The 24331-nt window shown below is 42.4% G+C and overlaps 2 long non-coding RNA genes across 2 annotated transcripts in view; both read right to left on the reverse strand.

Annotated features, from left to right (window-relative positions):
• Window positions 1–7123: 7123 nt before the first annotated feature.
• LOC132249997 (uncharacterized) lies at window positions 7124–7634 on the reverse strand. The gene is made up of 3 exons (XR_009461566.1): window positions 7590–7634; window positions 7435–7502; window positions 7124–7303 (listed from the first exon to the last, which is right to left on the reverse strand). It is a non-coding gene; the product is annotated as an uncharacterized LOC132249997 (long non-coding RNA).
• An 804-nt stretch (window positions 7635–8438) lies between these two features.
• Window positions 8439–24331, reverse strand: part of LOC109281174 (uncharacterized) — a 176617-nt gene continuing 160724 nt past the window's right edge. Inside the window, exons 3-4 of the long non-coding RNA XR_009464373.1 lie at window positions 10599–10740; window positions 8439–9304 (exon numbers count right to left, since the gene is read on the reverse strand). This is a non-coding gene — a long non-coding RNA (uncharacterized LOC109281174). The remainder of the gene's footprint in view (window positions 9305–10598; window positions 10741–24331) is intronic.

A 24331-nucleotide genomic window follows, 5' to 3' on the forward strand; every position in this document is an offset into this window, starting at 1 on the left:
AGAGCCTTAAAAGAAAGAGAGACATACCGGACTCTGGACGTGCAGGACCTCCACAACCCCTTAAAAAGAAAAACGTAAGTCGACGGGGAAGCCAGACACAAAAAACCAAGAAGCAGCCTGGGAAAAAGAAGGGGCGCTCTCCTGGAGGAAACAGAAATATATTTTAACCGCCATGGCCTTTGTTCACTGTGGGTCTGAAGAATGTGCCAAATCTGAACTGGATGTGTTTCAAATAGCCCCAATGCAGACCTGCATTGAGAAAAGCCTGTATGTTGAGATCCCCCCACTCTCGGCTATTACCGAGTCCAGCCCCCTTGACTTTTTCATAGCTGGGAATGGTGAAGATTACATGGATTTGAACAACACGCTGCTGTACCTTTGCTGCAAGATTGTAAAAGGTGATGGAACGGATCTTGATGCTGGGGCTGCAGTGGGTCTGGTGAATTACCCACTAGCCTCTGTCTTCATTCAGCTGGATGTCACTCTGGGAGACCGTCTCATAAGCCAGAGCAACAACTGTTACCCTTACCGAGCCTTCATCGAATCAGTTCTCAACTACAGCGATGACACCCTCGCCACCCAGTTTTCTGCCGGCCTGTTTTACAAAGATACCCCCGGTCATCATGAATCAGTTGCAAGGGATGGCCATAATCAGGGGTTTCGAAGACGGGCAAATCTGACAGACCGGAGCAAAAAGATAGAGTTGCTTGGTCATCTCCATAGCGATTTGTTTTTTCAAGAAAAACTGTTGCTGAACGGCGTGGATGTGAAAATTAAGCTGACATGTAGCAAAGATGCCTTCTGCTTGATGGGCAATGTAGCAGCTGGCCAATGTAAACTAAAAATAACATCTGCCTCACTTTTTGTGAAAAAAGTGAAGGTAGCTCTGGGTGTCCGATTGGGCCACGCGGAGGTCTTACTTACGGCCAACGCTAAATACCCTGTAGACCGCGTAGGTATGAAAGTGTTTAGCATTCCTGCCGGCAGCCGAGTCAGCAACCAGGAGAATCTGTTTCTGGGACAGTTACCCAAACTCATCGTCATCGGGTTCGTGGATAAAGATACCTTTAGTGGGAATTATGCTAAGAACCCCTTTAATTTTAAACATTACAATATTAATTTTGTGGCCCTCTACGTTGATGGAGAACAAACCCCAACAAAACCCCTACGACCAGATTTTGAAAACGGTAACTGCGTGAGAGAATACATGCAGCTGGTACACCTTATTTGCCTTTGACCTGTCTCCTGACCAGGAGTGTGCTGATCATTATTCACTGATTAAAACCGGGAATCTGAGAGCAGAAATACGCTTTGCTGCAGCTTTGCCCACCACGGTTAACATGATAGTGTATGGGGTCTTTGACAACGTCATAGAAATAAATCAGAGAAGAAACGTCCTGTTTGACTATATGTGAAGATGGACACTGAACAGATCATCAGGGTTTTATCCTCAGACCCTTATGCCAAAGACACTTTCTTAGATGTTTTCCCCAGCGACTGGCTTCCTAAGACTCAGCAGTCTAAAAGGCCCCTGAGCTTAGTAGTCAACACGCACCCGCATAACCAACCTGGAGAACACTGGTTGGCTGTTTACTTGGAGGATCGGAACAGCGGAGAATTTTTCGACTCGTACGGTCACCCCCCAAACAGCGCTCTCTTTCCTCAAAGCATTATGTTGTTTTTAAACAAGAACGTCACCGGCACTGTTTTTCAAATGAAACAGTTACAAGACCCCCAGTCTGTCGCCTGCGGATACCATTGTGTGTTTTTCCTACACCACCGTAGCAAGGGGCTGTCGTTTGAACAGATTTTAAAATTGTATTATTCTGACGATTTAGCACAAAATGATAGGGTGGTGATGCATTTTGTAAAAAGTAAATCTGAAAATTTTCTTGTGGCCAGGCCTGCTCAAAACATGTTTCAACATACCCAGACATGTATTTCTTGCAATGACTTTCACGAATGCTTTGTCTAAATAAGACACTCAGCTGATGCTGTGTAAATAAAGCTGTTGTTGTTTAAATGTGCGTGTGTGTGTGTGTGCTTTCATTCAAAAAAATCCTCTATAGACAAAAATTTATAGCAGTAGAGAATAGTTTATTTCAAAGTGTAAAACTTTACAGGGAGAGCCAGTGGGTTTTAGAGACCATTTTTCATTTCATAGGTGGCATTGTTGGTGTTTCTTGGTCTGAGGCAGATGCTTTCAGACGTTCCAGATGATCATGATTCACAACGTTGCCCATAACAGAAAATGGTACTTTCAGCTAGGCCATGGCTTGCATAAAGATGTCCCAGCCTTTAGGCGGATGTTTAGTAGCCCCGGTGTGAGTCTGAAGGGTTCTCCGGACCAAGTCGAGCATGTTAGAACCCTTGACGAGCATCCCTTTGTAGACGAAACCCCCTTGATCATCCCAAGAAGAAATATCCTTGTGCTGGCTCAGCTTAGTGAGCAGTACTTTAGCATTTTTCCTGTATCGGGCATGCACATTATCCAGTACTTCCTGAACGATTGTGTCAGGGTTCGTGGGGGTTTCTAGGGGGTATCCGGCTTCTAGGGGTGTCTGTTCCAGCAGAAACAGGGTTAATTTCCCTCTGTCCAGATCACCCTGCTTTACATAGGTCAGGTATTTCTGAAGCACTGTGGCATACAGTTTAGCCTTATCATATTCTTCTAATCCCGGTCTTTGGAGAATATTCCTCATTTCAGCATCCAATAAGCGGGTTGCCTCGGTTCTGATATTTTCCTGAGGCGGTTGGGTAGCCCTTAATTGTTCCAGTTTGTGTTTGGGCACCAGGTACATTTTTTCTGCATGCTCCATCACCGGGTAGCCAAAAGCCCCGTAACCAAAGGAAGAGCAAAACTTAACAGAGGTCCGATAAATCCCCCAGACTGTTTCACCAGCTGTTTCTTTTTTTTAAGAGGTAGTCTTTTGTTACTTAGGTTTTTTATGATCCCGCGTCTCTTTTTTAGCACGCGAATTTGATGCGGTGTCAAAGGGATGTTTCCTTTTAAGGTGTTCAGAGCAATTTCTGAAATGGCTGCTATTAAATCATCAGAGGCGGAGCAGAGTATAGCTTTTCTCTGCTGTGGGGAGGATTGAAGAAGTAGTTTTAAGAGAGCCAGATTTCTTTTTACGCGGTTAGACATGTTTCCCTTCCACCGTCCCGAGAGCTAAGAAGAGGCTGCCACTACATCATCTCTTTTTATTCCCACCTGCTGTTTTTTTAAAAGTGTAAGCAGCTGGCTGGTCGGGAGGAAAAAGCCCGGTTCTTAATCTAAAAGCATCTGGGGTAGAAGCATTTAGATCAACCACCAGATACCCGTAAGGTGTTTTAGTGGCATCCTCAAAAGCTTCTAGAAAGAACTGGGTCTTACCCGGGTACATCTGCCGTGCCAGGGACACTATCTGTAGCTTATCCCTGGGGTTTTTAAACAAAACCATGTATTTTGTGTTAAGAGCAATGGTGCAGCTCCTTTTCCCTTGACAGAAAACATTTTGAACTATATACATAATGCTCAGATTCCGATGATGCACGTACTTGGTAAAGGCTTTCTCGATTTCGCCGCTGTCACAGGCAGAGTCCATCAAATCATCTACCACAACCATATTTATTTTATTAGGAGGAAACAAACAGTTGTCATTAAGACTGTCCGGTAGACCCTCCACAAACTTGATAAAAGGATATTTACAAAGCAGTTCTTCATACAAAGGCTGCCAACAGCTATAGCACCACACGATATTCTCAGGCATAACAGACACCATTTTATCAGCGTGATCCAAAAGGTTTTTTATAAAGTAACTTTTACCACAGTTGCTAGGGCCTGCCAAAATCACAGAAAAGGGATGCTTCCAACGCATCTCCATCTTTAAAAACCATAGGGGAGGCTGTTAAAGTTTTTTGTGAGGACCCTTTTGTCATAAACGACTTTCTGCGTTTTTCTCAAGGTTTTGGTTTCTATCGTCCACTTGCTTTTGTTCCTGACGATAGAGCACTGTTGTATCACAATTGTTTTAGGGGTGTCCCCAGTGGGGTTTGCCCCATAATCTAGAACAAGATCTCTCAAGGTTTCAAAGTTGACTTTTTCACTGTTGGCCACATTCAGGGTAATCCCTTTCACCTTCAAGCAAACCTTTCCCCCAGACAGCTTGTACCCGTAGGTTTTTGGACCGGCCAACACAAACTCTGTGATGTGTTCATCTGGCAGGATTTCGCTGGTGAGCTCACCTAAATAATCACCTAGCAGGGGATTCCAATCTCCCTCGCAGCTCACAAATATCACAGAATCTGTGTCATGGTACAGACAACGTTCTTGCAAGCTGTCTAACAGCGAGTACAACTCTAAGCGTGCATAAGCGGTGGTGAAACAGGCTATAAAGATGTTTGTGTTACCAGAGACCGTGTAACGCTCTTTGGCATGTTTCCAAGACACGCAGGCTGCCTCATCATCAATAAAGTCGCAAGATGAAATTTCATAGGCAGGAGAAAAGAGGTAGCCAAAGAGTTCTTCGGGGTCTCTAACGATACTGGTGTTGGGCAAGTTGGTTCTCTAACCAAATTTACCCCACAAAGAATTTAGAAACAATTTTGCTATTTGGCGCTTGGCAGGATTGGGTTTGATGTGCTCAGGGCGTAAGGTCACGCCTTCTTTTTGCAAGAAATTGGCCACGTATCTCTCTTTTTTTTAAGGGTCAGTACACCAGGCGGGGTAGCCCGAAGCTTCCTGCTTCTGACGGAGGTGCATTTTTATGTACTCTGAAAAAAGGGTGCTAGACTTCTCAGCAAAATGCCAAACTTCATAGATTTGAGCTACTCTGTACCCCTTGGCGATAGCTTTATTCAATTCTGGTGTGCACCACATGCCCAGGAGGGCCCTCTCTTCATCTGTGTGGTCACACTTTTGCTGTCTTGTTTCCGCGCAGAGGCGGCACAGAGTGAACATAAGTTTCCCGTTCATCCTAGTGGGTAGCACAGGGAAAAAAAGACTTCGCGGTTGGTACAGTCTCACCCTGGCTATTCCAAAATAGCTCGAAAGGGGTTGGAAATTGTCATGAATGATTTCAGGGTGTCCGATTGGGTATTCCTTCATTTTGTTTATAAAGGGGTAAAGACTGGTAAAATCGTAATAGTGTATTTGTTCGCCAGGTTTAGTTTGGTAATATAGACAGATGGCATTAGTTCTGCCACCCAAAAGAGCATCTGTGATTTTCCCATAACACTGTTTGCACTGTCGCCCTTTGCACTTCTGCTTTTTGTCCACATAAGATTTACACTCATCGCACAAAGTTTTAGTCAGACATTCAATCCTATTTTCAGAGGCCAGGGCCACGTGCTTTTCTAAGTACTCTTTGGAACGACAGAACAGTTTACAGTTAGGGCACCACTGTGTCCTACCCATGTTTTCAGAGCAGTTTGGGCTCAGGCAAAGACGACTTCGGAACCTGCACGTGTGGCTATGGCTGTACAACGTCTGACAAGGATCACAATCATTTCTCATGCCAAACACATTTCTCACATCTAAAACACCATAATAATGTTCACCATGTAGCAGAAGAAAACAGGTGTCGGGGTATCTGGGCGTGTCCTGTGTTTTAAATAAACTCCACCCAGTTTTTTCCTTATGCATCACTATGTGAAAGTTAACCTGCTCAAGGTCTTCAAACAAAGGTACTTGATGGAGCATAACCTTTTGATATATAGACAGTCCTAATTTCCTATGCAGTTCTTTGGCACCATCTAGCAGTTCGACATCTCTGGCCCCTCTACGTTTTGTAACAGCCAATAGACTGCCTGCAAAGCACAGGTTAGTATCATAGGTATTCAAGTCTATTAAATACTTCCTCTTTTTAGTAATGATCTGGAAATAGGGGATAGAGCTTATAACTCTACAGCTCCCACCTCCCCGGCCTTTCACAACAATCACAACCAGCTGAAATGTTGAATCAAGCAATATTTCTCTCTGGCTTTGTAACAGCTTACTGAGCCACTCTAAAAACAGCTCAGGGGTCATCTTGTTTAAATTAATAGCTCGAGAGTATAAGCATTTTGACAAACTATCTGCCTGAATACGTAACTGGGCATAATCGTTGCCTGTGAATCTCTGGCGGAGTTCTGCTACAATTTCTTCCACCCCATGGGTTATGGCTTCGTATGCCACGTGTAATGGTACATGCTCCAGATTCACAAAACGGAACTCCTCAGTGTACCTCATGCCTCCAAACCTGGCTACAGACCACTCTTGCCTTCTCACCCGCACCATATGTACATCCGGTAAAACATCCTCTGATGACTCAGGAGACCGGGGGGTGCTTAAGGGGTCCTCTAAACTGTCTTCTACAACAGATTCATTATTCCAACCCTCTGACCCCTCAGGTCTTGGTGATGGGGAAGGTCTGGGAACATTTGAGGGACCCTCTAAGGGGCTTCCTAAACCATAGTCACCATCTCCCCTCTCTGGCTCTGTGGGTTCTGGTAAAAGGTCCGATCTGGGTGTCTGGGGTACATTTGAGGGACCCTCTAAAGGGGTTCCTAAACCATGTTCTCCATCCCCTCTCTCTGGCTCCGGGGGTTCTGGTGAAGGGTCAGGACTGATAGGAGGAGAAGTGTTTGAGGGATCCCTAGGGGATCTCTTTTTTTTTTTTTTTTTCCTCAAACGGTGTTTAGCCTTCCCCACGCTCTTCTTTAACCAGGCCCTTACTTTTTTCCCCGCAAGCCACTTGCTGGTTGGCCAACCATTTTTACCCCCATGTTTACCATGACTCCCCCTCTTATGATACAGACTACGCCTGCTGTCCGAATTACACAGACTACCTCCTGAGTAAAATTTATCCTTTTGCGCTGGTAGTAATCATGATCTTTCATAGCTCTCTGCACACTCTTTCTGAGATGTATACACTTGCGTGTACCACTCCAAACCCCCTTCTTTTTTTCACAATAATCATGATCTTTCAAGACAGGGTGTTTATACCCACCTCGAAAACCCACCCTCTTTTTTTTTTTTTTCACAATAATTATGATCTTTCAAAAAAGGAGAAAGACTCTCCTCTTTTTGTAAATTGTGCAAGCAATCAGTCCTGGGTTTCTTATTCACAGGGTTCAGATCACCTGTTTTGGGGGGTGTGAATCCTAGTCTTTTTACATGTGAGTTTCTCAGAGGTATGTGGCTTGTTTTCCTCCGAGGAATTGTACCCTTCTGTTCTGTCCCGTCCGTCTTCTGATCCTTGGGTGTTATGATCTGCAGGCTGTGCTTTTAGAGGTCTCTGCCCAGGTCCCTGCTCTTGTTTGGGTGTGGTGCGTGTGATCACTTAGGAAATATAAAATTTATATCTCAGCATTGAGAATTCACTTTCCTCACACACTGTAAATTTAAAATTTGCTTAACCCCTACACACAGATTCTCCTCCCACAGGAAACACACAGTTTCAGAAAAATTACCTTTTACTACTGGGTAAAAACATGACTGTATGTGCTTGTTCTGCTTTTCTATTTTAGAAGAAGAGGTTCTGTTTGAAAACAAACAGTTGTTATAACTTAGTGTGATTATAGCAACACTGCCACAAATAACCCAATCCTTTTAAAATAATTTTTACCTTATTGTGGTAAAATGGCCTAGGGCTTCCCCACCTGATAAGCTCTCTGTAATATAAATGAAATGATACAATAAGTAAGTCCTCTGTATTAAACATTAAATAATAGATTAAGGAAAATAGTGCATGTATAAAGTAAAATATAACTGTATTAAAATAGTCAGCACTAAAAGACAACCCACCCCCTTTAGTCTTAAAAAATGTGGTGATCTGGACACACCAGGCCTCTTTTTTATCTTTATAACACACACCCCATCACCCCTATACCATAACACAATCTGTGAGAATATATCTTTTTAAATTCAGTCTTTATTTCCCTTAAAAACTTTTATATTTTATTAGTTTATTTTGTTAATCCTTCTTCTAAGAAGTGTTTCTTATCATATCCAGTGACCATTATGCATTGTCAACCGGAAAATAGTGTATGTATAAAGTAAAATATAACTGTATTAAAATAGTCAGCACTAAAAGACACCTCCACTCCCTTTTAGTCTTAAAACATGTGGCAATCTGGACACACCAGGCCGCTTGTTTTTTTATCTTTATGATACACACCCCCGCCACCCCTATACCATACACAATCTGTGAGAATATATATTTTTAAATTCAGTCTTTATTTCCCTTAAAAACTTTTATAATATTTATTAGTTTATTTTGTTAAACTTTCTTCTAAGAAGTGTTTCTTATCATATCCAGTGACCATTATGCCTTGTCGGCCTTATCTTTACAGCAGGCCTTTTGGTAAGAGATAACTTATGGTCATCTTTTTTTTTTTTTTTGAGGTCTGTTTTATCTTTATAACAAGACCCCCACCCCACCCCACCTATACCATACAAAAGCTGTGAGAATATATGTTTTTAAATTCAGTCTTTATTTCCATTAAAACTTTTACAATATTTTACTAGTTTATTTTGTTACCCCTTCTCCTAAGAAGGATTTTTATCATTTCTAATGACCATTAAGTATCATTGTTTTATCTTTACAAAAAAAACCCTATATGTATGTGATTAGATATCCAAGACACTAAAGCAAATGCTAAAATACATTAGATGTAGAAAACTGTTGTTGTGTTTTACAGCCTCACATTCCCCAGTCTCCCACCCAGAACAGCAACAGAAGTACGCCCCAAACTCGTTTTGCTAATCCCTTCTCTTAAGCAGGGTTTTATAATCTCTAGCACCAATTAAGCGTTCAATATGGGGTATGAGTGTTTCATCTTCCTCAGTGATCAAATCATGAAGGGCAGCCTTAGGATCTTCTGCAGAATACACAGTGTTTAGAAGCTGTCTAACCTGAATTAAGTGTTTCTCAGTAATTCTGAGACTGTTCCTGGCAAACCCTATGATTATAACAGCATTGAAAATGCTATCAAGACATAGTTCCTGGCAAAGATCCTGAATTATTTTTTTTATGTCTTCATCTAACCAAGTAATACATTCGTGGGCTTCTTGACCCCCTAAGTCAAATGTGCACCCCCAGCATAGGTCAAAAAGTCTCTGCCTCAAGCAGTATTTCATTATGCCATAAAAGGAAACGCGAACAAGAGACTTCATGAAAACTTTACGTTCACGTGATGTAAGAGCTTGTGTAGATTCGATGCCGAGCTGACTTCTTAACTCTTCAGCCTCATTAGGTCTTTATTCTCTGCAGAAGCATACACTTCCTTCTGGTGTACTGGTGAGGAGGTTTTCTGGTGTCATTAAAAAGGCTTCATCTAGCTGCAAAGGAATTCAAATAAAGGACTAAGTTAGCTACTTCCAAACACACATGTGCCATGAAGTGAACCCCACCACTACCGTCACAACCCAAAGACCCCCACATTCATGCTCCAAGTCTCTCACTGGTCTCTCCTCTGCAGTGACCTCTATTTCGCACGCAGGCTCAGGCACAAAGATACCATCTTCCAAAGTCTCAACATCTGCTTCAAGGTCCTGGGTCTCCTCCAATTGCCTGTTCACAGGCTCTTCCCCAACAGGGTCAGGCGTCTCAAAGAGTCTTTGGGCAAGGAGTCAGGTCTCCTCCTCAAAACTATTTCTACGGTAACGCTTTCTATAAGTCCGTCTTGGTGGTGTAGTGAGTGGGCCTACAGGCATTGTGAAAGAATCCATATCTGCCCTTGCTTGCCTTAGCATGGTCTCAGATAAACAGAGGGGTCGTTTGGGAAAGCAGATAGACCTAGTGGGTTTGCTGCCTAAACCCCACCCCCCACTGTACTCATTCCAATTGGTTCAGGATTGTTCTTGGGAGGTCTGAGGCCTCTGAAACCCCTGCCAATTGGTTGGGGGTGTTGGGGCGGGTTGTTAGAGGGGTCACATCACCACCCTACCACCCCATAGGCCACGCCTGTGCTCCGGCGTAGGGGGGTTAGAGTGGTCAGGGACCTGATAGGCCATAACAGCACCATGTGATCTAGGGCGGATCTTGCAGCATGAGGGGTTGGGCTTTGAGGGTCTGCCTGGGTTGTCCTTCTGATGTCATGAATCATGTGGTGTTGGTGTCACACACCACGTGTTTGGGGTCAGGGGCGGAGTTGCTGATGTCATGCACCATGTGACCGGGGTCAGGGGCGGAGTTGCTGATGTCATGCACCACGTGACCGGGGTCAGGGAGTGTGGCTGATGATGTCACACACCATAAAAGGGGAAAGGGGGTGGAGCGAAGGGGGCGGGACTTCCAGTCCCGCCCACCTGTCACATTTGCTTTGAAGGGCAGAGAGCCATATACTACTGCAGTGGATCTTCTTAGCTTGAAATTTCACTTTGCAGCAGACAAGGGAGTGGTCTGTGTCACAGTCCACACTTTGAAAGAATCGTGTATGCAGCATATCTTTCAAGTGTGCAGGCCTTGTCAGTACCAGTTCCAACTGATGCCAGTGCTTGGATCTTGCATGTCTCCATGATGTTCTTTTGATGTTACCAGCAAAGAAGGTCTTGGTCACTAACATGCCTTAACTGGCACATAGCTCAAGAATGCTCTGACCATTATCGTTCATATATCCAATGCCATGCCTACCCAGAATCCTAGGCCACATCTCAGCATTGGACCCAACTCTTGCAATGAAGTCTCCGAGTACTAGAATGGGTTCCTGCTGTGAAATCCTGCCAGTCAGTTCTTCCAGCTGCTGATAGAAGCTGTCCTTCTCCTCATCACTAGCCTGTGGATTTGGAACACAGACACTGTCAAAGTTGATGAATCCCTTTTGTAGTCTAACTCGAAGTGTCATGGTAGGTATGGACACCACAATTGGAGCTTCACACCATGACATAAATTCATTTCTGATAGCAAAACCTACACCATGCTCTCTCCTTACTCCTTTAGATTTACTATGCCAGTAAATGCTGTAGATCTTCTCCTTTATGAAGTGTATGTCTGAGAGCTGATTTTCTGAAAGAACTGCAATATAAATTCTGAAACGTGCAAGCTTGTTACTCAACACAGCCATTTTCCTCAGATCCGAATCCAGATCAAACTATCTAGGGGTCAAAGTCCTAATATTTCAGCAAGCAATGCTGTTTATAAAATCAGTTGAGCCAGGATGTAAGTAATGAGGCAAGACGTGTTTAACTCGCCTTTTCTAGGGTCACCCTCATGCAAGGCAAGCAGGCTACCCTGAAACAGGGCTGCTTGGAAATCTTGGTAGCTGCCTCAAGGGCTCTTATACCTCTCTCAAAGCCCTGTGACCATCTTGCCAAGACCTTTAGTGTATACACCTGGGCAGAGTTATGGAGAAGTGGAGACTGCCATAGACCTGATGTCCCCTCTTTAAACCACCGAGCTAAAATCTGAAGGCCAGAATGAGTCTAGACATTTAGTAACACAGAAGTTGTAGCTTCTGCCAGAGAGAAACCTGAACAGAGCTGCTATCTGCTTGCCACTTCAGTGTGAGGACCTTTTCTGTTCGGGTGAGGTCCCTTAGCCTTTCTTCAATAAAAATGTGCCCACAAGACAGCACAAGATGCAGTTAAACACCAATCTCAAGATGAGAGCATTCTGAGTAAAACTATGATTAGAGCACTTCACTAGGGTGCAGGAGATCCACATTTAAATGTCTTCTGAGTGAGGGGAGCCTAGAACCTAGATCTCCTATTTCAGAGCCAAATGCCCTGATCAATAGTCTATTGGCCGAAAAGGTAGTTTACCTGTCTACCCTTCCTTTGGGTTTTTTTCTATGATGAGTGTTTCAGGCCTTACATGGTATTACACACATGACAGGGCAATTCTATTCTGACCTCTGAGCTTGTGCAGTCATAGTGCAGCCTTTTATGTCTGCTGTATAAGTGTAAATAGAACCCACATTCTGTGTAAGTGCCAAAAATTGCATTTATTTGGCTACGCAGGTGCTACTTAGGCATGTAAAGGTGAAGTGGGATTTAGCCCTTTAAGCCTTGCTGCTAATGTATCTGTCAGTTTGTAAAAATGTAGTGGAGATTTAACAAATGTTAGGGATCACCATTGTCTTTAGTGTCCAAATGATTACTGGTGGCGTCTTTTTACAGTAAGGATTAACCAAATTACAATAATATGCAGTCAGCCATGAATATGAAATTCTTCATGAGAATCTGCCTATTGAGAAAATCTAATACCTGAGGAAGCTAATGGAAGGTCTCGTTACAAAAACAAGTGGCTAGTGAAGAAAACAGAATTTCGAATGATTATGAGATTGATCCTTGACACTGCACATTTTTACTCTGTTAGGACTTCTTGAGATACTGTATGCTCTAATGGCTAACCAATTTGAATTGTCAGGAAATGTTGTGTTTAAGGAATCTTATTCATTATTTATCTTTAAAAGATACATGAAGCATATTTATATTTACAGTACTGTACAGTGCATTCATTGGAAACAGCAGCTGCCCCTGCAAAAGTTTGTTAATAATCATTATAAATGTTTTGAATTAAACTCCATGGCACCTAGGGAAACAAAGCATACTAGCACCTTTTATTATTAAAATGTAAACCATGCAGAGATAACAAAGACCTTGGCAACTCTCTCTCCATATAAATTATCACCATTTATATAGCCAGATCTTCTGGTCATTTTATTCTTGTGCACGGCCTTGTGCAGTGGACCCAATGTCTGACTGGTGTGTCTAATTGCTACCACAATTCTAGTATTCCTAGTTCTTCTGAAGATGATGATAATCCAATTAGTTATACAAAGGTAATGAATTGCACTGTTCCTCTGATGAGCACACAGAATAAAGGACTTTGGATCCTCTTTCACAAAGAAACTGGCTTAGTTTCAGTAGAAACAATTAACCTGGTTCTTTACTGGCTTGCACCTTGACTAGGCATTTATTTCACTGCCATATGAATGTAAAATATGCTTAGGTCACGCTGGCAGTACTTTTACACAACATCACTCCAAGACACAGTGTTTTTAAATTTATGTTGCCCTGCTATACATGCCTGCAGAAGATTCAGAGCAACAGAAAATCAAGTATAAAGTTTTCAAAGATTCAGAAACAGATATGAAGCTATTGAATGACATTCTACATGTAATAAAAAACTTCTCCCCATTTTTGGTAACTCTTGCCATATGGTTTCCATGACATTATCCACATTTATTTAAAAAAATTATATATCTTCAAAGTATGAGGCAATTCAAGAAACTATTTTTGTTCATTTTCATATTAGGGCTGCTCTGAAAAATGAGAGGTCTCATATATTTTTATATCATTTTCACATGCATTATTTTTGAAAATGGTAATTCAAGTAGTCAATCTCACTATGGTGATGGGCCACTGCTGACAGACACATGTAAAAAAGTGTGAGCTACAAAGGACAGGCAACGATATGACATAAAGCAGTATGAATACATCTGAATGACCTGGTACCCAATCATGTAAATACTTGGACGCCTTTGAATTTTCTCTTTTGAATGATCTGGTACCCAATCATCTAAATACTTGGATACCTTTGAATTTCCCCTTCATTGTGTCTTCCACTAGCACTCTATTTTTCTCTCTATATTCTAATAATTCTTTCACACTGTTTCCTGGTGGTTGCTTTCCATCTGGGATAGTTGTCTGTACACAGTAAATTTCTTCCAGCGATAGTCTTTCCTCCTTGTCTTGCCATGCACATGTCAACAATTATTTCCCCTGAGGTACTTCCTGTCCACCTCCAAAAATAGTTACTATTTTCTAAGAAAAAAGGAAAAGAGAATAAAATTGAAACTATTGCAATGCCACTATATAAGTGGCTGATTTATGGTGACTGTGAATACTGAACTCTGATCACTGCCTCTCAAACAGAATAAAGCACAAATAGAAAAATATAAATTTAATTTTACACTGAAGGATAAAAATAATTGATTTCTATGTGAGAAGAGGCTGAAAACATTAGGACTTTTAAATGCTAACATTGTCGATACTTTTACTATTAGGACCATTCTAAATACAGGATGGATAAACATTTGTCTGGGATGATTTACACAGGGAAAATCATGCCTCTAGGAAGGAGTTGGGCTTGATAAATTCTAGAGGTTCCTTCCAGACCAAATTTTCTATCCTCATCTCCATTAGATAAGGTGAAATATTCAGAGAAGAACACATCCCGTAATGTTCCTCAGTAAATAACGTCTGAAATATTATCCCTTAGCCCTGGATTGAGTGTATTTTAATCACTGCTTCCAGGACCAGATCCAAAGGGAATGCAGTGACACAGATGAATCCTCCTTTCAACTGACACCATAGGAGCAGCAGTTGGAAACTTCCTAAGTCACTGGAGGAAGGAAGAATTCCTCCCTCCTTCTTTCCCCTCTATGGCAGGTCCTATCCCTTCCAGTCCTCCCACCCCTACCTCCCACTGCAGCTGTCCCTGCTGACTCAGGGGTGGGGCAGGGTGGGGTGAGGGAGGCACCACCGCTGCCCCTGCCCATTTCCAGATGGTCTATGTAGATGTAGGAATCTGGGCTCAGCTGGGAACAGCAGCAGTGGCAGGAAGGTTTCTCCTGCCTGATCACTGGAGTAGGTGTGGGTAAAGGGAACCCACACACTGCCCACCACTGCTCCTATCTGTGGCTGGCCCTGGTACTATGTGCAGCCCAAATGGCATTCATAGGTAGAGCAGGAGTGGCTCTGGGGCCTCCCCACACTGCCTCTGGAGCAGTCAGGAACAGTGAGGTCAGTGGCAGTACCAGGCGGGGAGGAGAGGAATGGAGGTAAGGGGACATGCCACCGAACACAGAGGAAAGGAGGGGGAACAGGGAGAGGAGAGATAAATTCTTACCTGACTGTGGAACTTTAAAAAGTCCCTTATTGCTGCTCCTCTTGTGCCAGCCTGTGGGCTTGGGGAAGCATTGTGGGGAAGGGGCCTGAAAGCAGGGGGTGCAGCCACCCCTGCACTACCTATGAATGAGTAGCCTTTGCTGCTGGACCTGTGATAGAAACATAGTATTTGCTGCTCTTGGTGACATGCTTCACTCTGATTAGATGACCCCAGTAGCTGCAGGAGCAAGTCTGTTATGTGAATCACACAAAAGTATGCTGCACCCCTATTGCAAGGGTTCTGAAGAGCCACAAAGAAGAGAACCATGTTATATTCATGTTCAAGTAATAGCTATAAATATATAAGTATTACAGAACAGAGAACAGCAAAGAAATCAGATTAATTTAGGAAAGCATATGAGCTGTAGATATATATTTTATGCTTATTCATTAGCAAAAACATCTGATATATATCATATTATATGTATATGAACCCCCTTTATCATTACTTTTTAAATGATCATTGTTGCAACTGTGCACATTCTTCCTTTTCTCATATGGCAGGATAATATTATGTCAAAAGGAATCATTCCTTAAAGTAGACAGCTTCAGTTTCACAACAAACATTAGAAAGAGCTCAAAGCCCAGCACAGCATGTTCTGGAGGAGGAAAAGTCTGTTACAGCTATATGTAAAAATGTAAGGGCAAGGCCCATTACCTCTAAATTCAAAGCCTACACTGCATGTTGAAGATGTTGAGAAAGGGAGTTGTTTGCTTTTTGTAACTCCTGTTTTCTTTTGCCTTTTTTAACTCCCACCAACTTTATCCCCCTGGAATGTGCTGATAGGCTAGATTGAGTAATAACATGTCCAGAAACAGATTCTTCCCACCCAGAGATCAAGAAAAATGCAATTAGTATGCATTAGAGAAACTGGAGTATGCTGTCATGAGGACGGCGCTCACTCTTAAACAAGTCAAAACTCACAGACACCATGACCCAAGGTCTACTGTTTTGCAGGGTTAAGAATGAGGCTGGATGAAGTGATAAATAACAAGCATATCCACAGGGACCTGATAATGAACTTGCCCCACAGGATATTAAATACATTAAACTTCTGAGGTGTGAACTGTTGCTTTCATTTTTAACTCAAATTCTGTTTCCATCATCACATATTAGCTTCTTGATAGCCATATAATACGAAGTTTGGTCACACCATAGAAACAACTGTTTTCAGGATGACTTCCTATAGTTAGTCAAATAACAAGGGTATATAGCTCAGATCTGGGAATGTTGAGATTTTGCTGTCATTTACATTAAGAGAAATTTTAAAAAATGTATCTGAAGTGGCCTTCCTTATATACAAACATGGACGCAAATAATTTACAGTATTTCTTCTGACATTTTTGGAAGTCTCTAGACCTGTCCTCTTTATTTCCCCACTCAGTTCTCAAAATATAGGTTTATGTTTTGTACTTTATGTCTGTTGACTTAATGGACATATATTTTTTTACCCTTTCAGACTACTGCTTCCATAAAGGAAAGATGTGGAGCATTTCACTCCCCCTCTTTCACACTAGTGCACTGCTCTCATAAATTGTAATATTTGTCAAAATCACTTAGCTAGCCAGAAGAGAAAGTGTTTAGTGCAGGTATGGTATACACATAATATAACCAGGGATCTGGGTTTTCTCTGATTTAAAAAAAAAAATCCCCAATTTTCAGTTAAAAAAAAAGTAACCCCAAATCCACATTTTCCATGATTTAAATGAAACACTGCTTTTATATCTATCTATCTATCTATCTATCTATCTATCTATCTATCTATCTATCTATCGGTCTGTTGTAGCACACAAGCCTTTCCATCATATCATAGTTATAACCAGGGATCCTGGTTTTCTCTGATTAAAAAAAAAATCCCCCCTTTTTTTTAAATCAGAGAAAACCAGGATCCCTGATAATAACTTTGATATGGTGGAGAGACTTGTGTGCTACCAAAGACGTAAAGACCAATGCCATTTGGAGTCTTGTACTTCTGATAGAGGCACTCATGGTAGCACAATCATGATTGAGTTTTCCAGACCAACAGCAATCCAAAAATAAAAATAAAGTCCTGCACAGTTGAGAAGGCAGATGAAGAAGGCATACTTCACAATGACTGCAAAGTAGATGAGGGATGCAGTGGAATAGAAACCTTCAGTCATGTGGGTTTTACTTGGCATCGAATTAAGGTTTCTTCCCACAAAGTATTGTGTGGTTACTGATGCACAACAGGATCCCCATGTTAAAAGACATGCACAGGTATCACTGTCATCCTAATATAAAGGGACTGATGTTAACAGTATAGGAAATCTGCAGACCACCATCTGAATGCCATCTCACAAGCCCTGGCATTGGGGACATGTTGGAGATCTGAGAATAGTCCATGTAGTTTACACATATACAGACATGCTCAGAAGATAAAGACTGCAGAACAGTCCCTATGAAGTTTAGGGGTTAGGTAGGGACTTAGAGCCTTAGCGCTTCTAGATGCTCTAATTTAGATCAAGGACTCCACCCTACCCTGTAGCAGCCCAGAAACAATGGGTGCTTAGAGCCTACTTTTACAATCTGCTCCCATAGACTGAGCCTTTTTGTGCCATAAGGCAGGATCTCCGTCAGCATTTTTACCTTTGTTTTCAATAAGAGAAGGATCAGTTTCTTCAACTAACCCTCTATTCAAGGGAGCTGTAGAATTCCAGGGCCATAAAATATGATATACTGTGAAATGTTTTTATTGAACACATTTCTCATTAAGTTTGCTAGTTTGTTTGGTCTACTTTTATTCCTCGCATCTTGGATTCCTTACATCCATTTTATGGTCTCATGCAATGCTTTCTATCTTTGAAGAAGTGTCAGAAGAGAAGTGCATGTAACAAAATCGAGCAAGCAAATATTTTGCCATACAGTTAGCTCAGTAGAATGTTTCCCTTTTTTTTAAATAAGTAGTTAAGTAAACTGTATAGAAACATAAATAGGATGGGGATCAGTTATAAGCTGAAGAATTAGAACTGAGAAATATCTGAAAATAAAAAAAAGCCAGTTTCCACTGTTAAAGATATGCTGTGCATTAGCATGTATATGGAACTAATCTTGGTACAAGCTAGCCTTATATTATTTCCTTATTAGTTAGTGCTGGAAAACCAGTCAAAACAAGTGTGTTATTAGCCAATCAGATAAAACAGATGCAGGACAAGTTATTGAAAAAGCAAGACAAGTTGTCCTGGATCAGAGTTTTCTTTGCATGGAAAGTCCATCGGTCAATTGTTTTCGTTCACCCATGTTAACACATCTTTACCATCTTTAATTAGCCTTGCACAAATTATATCTCAGTGCAGTGGCTCTGGAAACCTAAGGAAGATTTCTTTTTGTGGCATGTCTAGAAAATTGCCAAAATCAGCCTATTTGTGGACCATGGGAAAGCAAGTGCCAGAGCTCTGCAGTCCTGAGGTGAAAAAATGTCCTATAGGAAGATGATTTTTTTTCCCCTAACAAGGAAACCCGATTCAGCTGTCTCTGCTGACCATAGCTATAGTATTATAGCAGTGGGAGAGGGAGGCATTCCCAGACCATTTAAGACTTTTGAAGACACACTAATACCTTGAACTCCACCCAGAGACCAATGGCAGTTCAGTTCCCAAGAGAAGTGGGGTCACATGCTTCCAGATGTCTGTTTAAAGACCACACTTTGCATCTCTGTCCATCTCCAAATGGCTTTCAGAGCAGCTTGAATGATGATAATATGGTAACAGTCTAATCTGGAGGTGAACAAGGACTTACATAACATGGCCAGGTCTATATGTGGAAAGAATGGCCACAAGTGCCTGCACAGGCACAAAAGGTAAAAGGTGGTTGGGTTACTGCCATGCTATGATCATCACACAGCAGCTGGTGATTCTAGATCCCCGGCAGCAGACACAGGACTGAATTCTAAGCAAGTGGATATCCAATGCGGAGCTTGTAACCAACTCTGAATTACCCAACTAAAGTGTAAAGGTGTGTCTAGTACCTGCTCTGGGCACATGAGAGAGATGGCTTTGTGTTTCTGGAGAGTGAACCTATTTGTATAAAGGGAGCACTTACATTCCCTATCATAGGGAAGGTAGAATCACTCCTACACTTTAGGCAATTCAGAGTTATGCCCATTCTCCTTCATTCAGTGGGGGTGAAGTTACCTCCACTATCCCTCCCACCTGCCTTTCCCAATCCATCATCACTACTTACATCTTATCGCCTCCTTAAGTTTGGTTCTGAATTATAAAACAATCTAGGCCCAAACCAAAGTTTATTGAAGGACATAACCTTCTGCTCTAACATGAAAGGATAATAAGCAGTCTCTTTTAAGAGTATCACAAACTTTTACATCAACATGGCATTCTACTGAAGATGTCCTGCCAGGTACAAAGCTCCATTTGAGATTAACTGTCTGGGAAAACAAAATAAAAGCTTCTTGTCCATGGAAGAGCCATGTCATATGTTTTTGATAAAATGCACAACAGATTAAGCTGAATCCAAAAAGGATAAAAGGTTTTATAAAGTACAATGTAATTATATTTATAGAAACTACTGAAATCATTAACATTATATAATTCTTATAAAAAAGTAAAATAATGTAGGGAAAGAACCATTTGTCCCTCTGGATCCTTTGTAACCTTGGTGGGGCACTCAGCTATTTATTTTCAAATGGAAAACACACATGCTATCAAAGATCTAGTGCCAGACAAGTTGGCTTACAAAGTCTTGCAGCATTTCAAATGCTGATGTTTATCATAAACATAGTGCTCATTCACTAGGGAATCTATCCAGACATGCAACTGCCACGAACAACAGATCTAGTCCGATTGTCATTTGCCATTCTTGAAAAAAAAAAAAAAAAAACCTGAAAGGAATAAAAAAAACCAAGCTTAACAGAAAAAGGTATCTTTGAAGATGATGATGGTAGGAGTCTGTGTGGTTCAAGCCCACAGACATGAGCCAAGGTACTTCTAGTTAGGGGTCTCTTCAATAATTTTCTGAATCTCCATGGTTTGTGTTGGTCACTTAGAAGGGGATACATAACATATCGTAGCCTACATGTCTGCTACATAATCTTATTGAAATCAGAGGCTGAAGAATGCCTAAGTGTTACCACCGTTTAGCAGCATCTGGCCTGAATAGCATGGAAAAACTGATACTTAACTGTCATCTCCCTCATGTCTTCTTTTTTCTCAGCTATGAATTAGGAGTATCTGCCAGTTTCTATTAGTTTGTTTTTTTTTATTAAAAGCTGTCTTGTTATTGACTATAAGGCCATAGCAAGATGTAATAGGAATAAGGGTGCTGGAATGGAAATTAATACCACCAAAATGGAAGCAAAATCAAAGAGCACTCACAGTGGGAGGAAAGAGATAATCTCCATCCCAGGGTTCTGAAATAAATACAATGTGACATTGCAAAACCAGTAGCAAGTATTTTTAGTAAATTTACCAATTCAGGCTGGTGCCCTATGATTTAAGGTACAAACATAGTATCTCTAAGTAAGAAGTGGAAAAAACTGATCTGGGCCTGTTAGGCCTTATGTTAGTACTGTTGTCTTATCTCAAATGCTACTGAACACACCATCTCTCCATTCCCCCATGTACTCTAAACCTGGACCTACACTGGAAAAAATGCTCAGGGGCATTCCTCTGAAGCTATCTTTGAGACCTCAGCCTTTGAGGAAAAAACACTGGTGATGATCCCAGAGAGGCATCACCAACATACCTTTATTTTTAGAGAATGCGGGTGGGTATTGGTTGGTCAAGCTTAGTAGTACACTGGCCAGGACACACCCCTTCCAGATCAAAACTTAGTCTGATCTCAATAGTGTGTAATGTGTTTAAATGCATTGTGAAAGAAGGAATAAATAAAGACATGAAGGTCAGTGGAAAACGGGCTACCATGCAACATGGCTTTACTGTAGTTGGATTTGTGCTAGACTAAATTGATCATTTTAGGGTAACTGGTTTTCTAGAGAATGGAAATGCAGTATAGTACACATAATTTATCTGAACTTCAATACCACATAGGAAATTATAAGTGAATCTGTAGCTGGGTAAGGAACTGCACAAAGAGAAGATGACAATCGGTAGTGTTGACAGACAAATATCAGGCTGGAGGGAAATTGCTAGTGGAGTTCTTAAGGATCAGTTGTGGGGCGAGTATTGTTTAATATTTTTGTTAATATCCCTGGTACAAAAGATAGGAATGTGTTGATAAAATTTGCTGCTGCAGCAAAAGTGGTAGGCATTGTCATTACTGTGTAGGATCAGAATATCATACAGTAACGAATGACCTAGTAGACTGGAAGCATTGAGATGGGATGATATTTAAAGATGGGATAATATACAAAACAAGAATTTGTATTTAGATACTAGTGACAAAACATTCAGCCATAAACTAGTAGCTTGTCAGTTGGAAGCAACTGAGAAAAAAGACTTTGGTATACTAGTTTATCACAGGATGACTATGAAACATTATATTAAGCATTGATTACAAATAGCACATACTCTGTGCTACATAGTTTTCAAAGATCTAGTTCTGCTGCTGAGACTGCTCTCTTTCTAGCAAAACTGAGATCTTGAAAACTTTTTTATGTGAATTGTGTTTTATAACCTCATATAACATGGCCCTTGAAAGTGCCAGACATCTCTTAGCTGCTTGTATTTGAGAGTTAGGGGTGTTTTTCAGTGTGGTACACTTTGAACTAGCTGTACTTTATTATTAACGAGAAGTACATTTTTTACGTATGTTCTCTCTCCAGTGCACACCACATATCTCTTCATGGGCTGCCACATTGACAGGGTGGAGAGGCTTGCATGTACCGATGACCCTAAGAGTCTTGTACTCCTGGTAGGTTCACCCATAGCAGTAAGGTCAAAGGTGAGATATGCAGCATATCATAAAGACCTCAGTGGTGGAGCAGGTGAATAAAGAAAGTATATACTTCTCAATGACTGTGAAGGTGGATGAAGACTGTAGTGGAAGAGTTACCCCAGTCATGTTGGATCTCCTTACCACTAGGCACAGGTTTCTCTTCCACCAAGATCCATGTAGTTGTAGATGCACAACAGCCTTCTCACATAAAAGAAGTCAAGTCACACACACCACATTAAACAATCACTTCCAAAACCCTTCAGAGAAGATAAGCAATGTAACTTGGCCTTGGCAATTTCATCTATATTCTTAAAGACATATTTGTATATTACTTGTGAAAAAAAGTAAATATTAAATTGAAAGGAATATTTACATATGACTTTCCAGAAAAGAACCCCTGAAATTTTGGGCATGACATTCTGGTTATTGCTGGAAAAGTGAAATGACAAGCAAGCTTTTTTGGCATAGGATCTGAGTGGGAAGAAGAAAGCTAAAGGCAGTTGATACAAAACCATCAGCTTTTTTTATCCATACCATATTGTCCACTGAAGGAGACAATTGGTTTTGCTTTGATTAAAAGCAGATGCTTAAAGCAGATGTATAGAATTCAAGAGAATAGAGCACATGCTGATGAAATACTTCCCTTTGAGGCTATTGGGGCAATCAAAATAGGTAAAGAATGCATTCAGGTCCAGATTTTAAATATTTTGTACAGAGAAAAATATTAGAACATACCTAGTATGATGATCCCTGATAGCTGTAAGAAACAGCTTTCCATTCTTTGAGTCTGGCTGTATAGTCAGACATCACTAAGAAATAACCCTGGGCCATTCAGAAGAGAAATAACCAGGCTTTTGGCTTATGATATCAATTAGATATTTCAGTTACCATGGATGCATCTATATAAGACACTTTACTGCACAGTAGCATAGTTTACTGCACAGTAAGCATATGCATCTGCACATGCACACGCTTCTTGCACAGTAAACTTTACTACTCATGAGTAAATTTACTACCTGCAAATGCAAGAAGCAAATTTATTTGTGAGTAGTAACTGCACAGTAATGCATGTGTAGACACCAACCAGGAGCAAATTTGCTCCTGGTCTTCTATGCCACTAGGGGCCCAGCCTGAGCGCAGCACCAGAGCCCCAGGGCTGGGAGCCTCTCATGCCCCAGGGCTGGCCTGGCTCTTTGGCAGATTTTAAAGCCTGCCAGCCACCAGCAATACCAGCTTCTTCCCAGGAGCTGCCCAGGTGCTCACATGCTGCACCCCTCCAACTGAGGAATCTTCTGGGAGCCACCATCAATGCCGGCCAGAACTGACCAGAGCCACCAGGCATGCCAGCTCTGCCCATGTGGTAAGCCCCACAGTGGCAGGGAGAGCCCACCCTGCCTGGCCCCTGGTCCTGGCCCTGGCCTCAGCCCCTGCCCAGGCCCCACTCCCCGCCTGGCCCAGCCATTCTCCCTTGGCCTTTGGGTTCTCCCTGCTACAGCATGCAGGGAGGCAGGAGACAATGCAAAACTTTATTGAGCAGCTCGTGCCCCCACAGCTAGGTGGGCACAGGACTCTTATATGCCGAGGAATGTGTTGATGCTGAGGAATGCATTGATGCCAGTGGCAATGTCCTCCTTGGCTGCAGGGGAGAGGGACATGTAGCACAGCCACAGGTAACCCTCGAGGCAGTGGTGGAAGTTGTGGGGCAGCCTGGGCTTGTCCCCCACAGTGTTGAAGCTTAAAGTCCTGTGCCAGATACACAGGTGTGCCCAGGACACCATGGACATTACCAGCAGCAGGGTGTAGTGGTTCGGGCACCCCTTGGTCAGTGCAAACAGCTCTTCACAGCACCCAGGACACAAGAATCAGGGGCATGCTTGGGGTGCAAAGCAGCCATGGGAAGGGCTTCTGCAGGGAGAGCAGGGACATGGGTAGCTCCATGTCCCAGTTGTCTGGGAGTCCTGCACCCCACAAGCCTGGGCACCATGGGCTTGGTGGCAGCATAGAAGACAGCCTAGGCCAAAGGTGCACTCCATAGGGCATGGGTCTGGCCCAGGCACTGGTTAAAGTGGGCCTGGTGGGGATCCATCTGGCCAGTGTAGAGCCGCATGAGACATGGGAGGAGTGGAATGGGTAGGTGGGGTCCCTGATGAGCAGGGACAGGGCCACCATGGTGCCCAGCTGGAGGTCCGGCTCCATCAAAATGAAGTGCTTGCTCTGCAGCAGGGCTGGCAGGGCAGAGTTCTGAAACATGTGGGCATCGTGGGCACTGCCCACCCAGCCAGCACTCACAATTGTGAAGGCACATGGTGATTGACAATTGCTTGGAGCACAGTGGAGTGAACGCCACTCCAGCTGTAGTAGGGGTGGTTGCTGTGGAGCAGGTAGGTGATCAGGATGTGGGTCCCATCCAGGGCCCCGATACACTTGGGGAATCCCAAGTCATGTAACCTCACTACCACTGCCACGGCGTCATGCACCCAGAGCACCATGTGCCCCAGAATATCCTAGAGGGCACCGCACACTTCCAGTCTCCCTGCCTCCCTCCAGCCTCCCTGCAGTGGCCTTGCCCATGCAAAAGAGATGGCCCACATAGTGAAGGCTGG

This window comes from Alligator mississippiensis, chromosome 1 (assembly GCF_030867095.1).
Source record: "Alligator mississippiensis isolate rAllMis1 chromosome 1, rAllMis1, whole genome shotgun sequence".
Taxonomy (NCBI): Eukaryota; Metazoa; Chordata; order Crocodylia; family Alligatoridae; genus Alligator; species Alligator mississippiensis.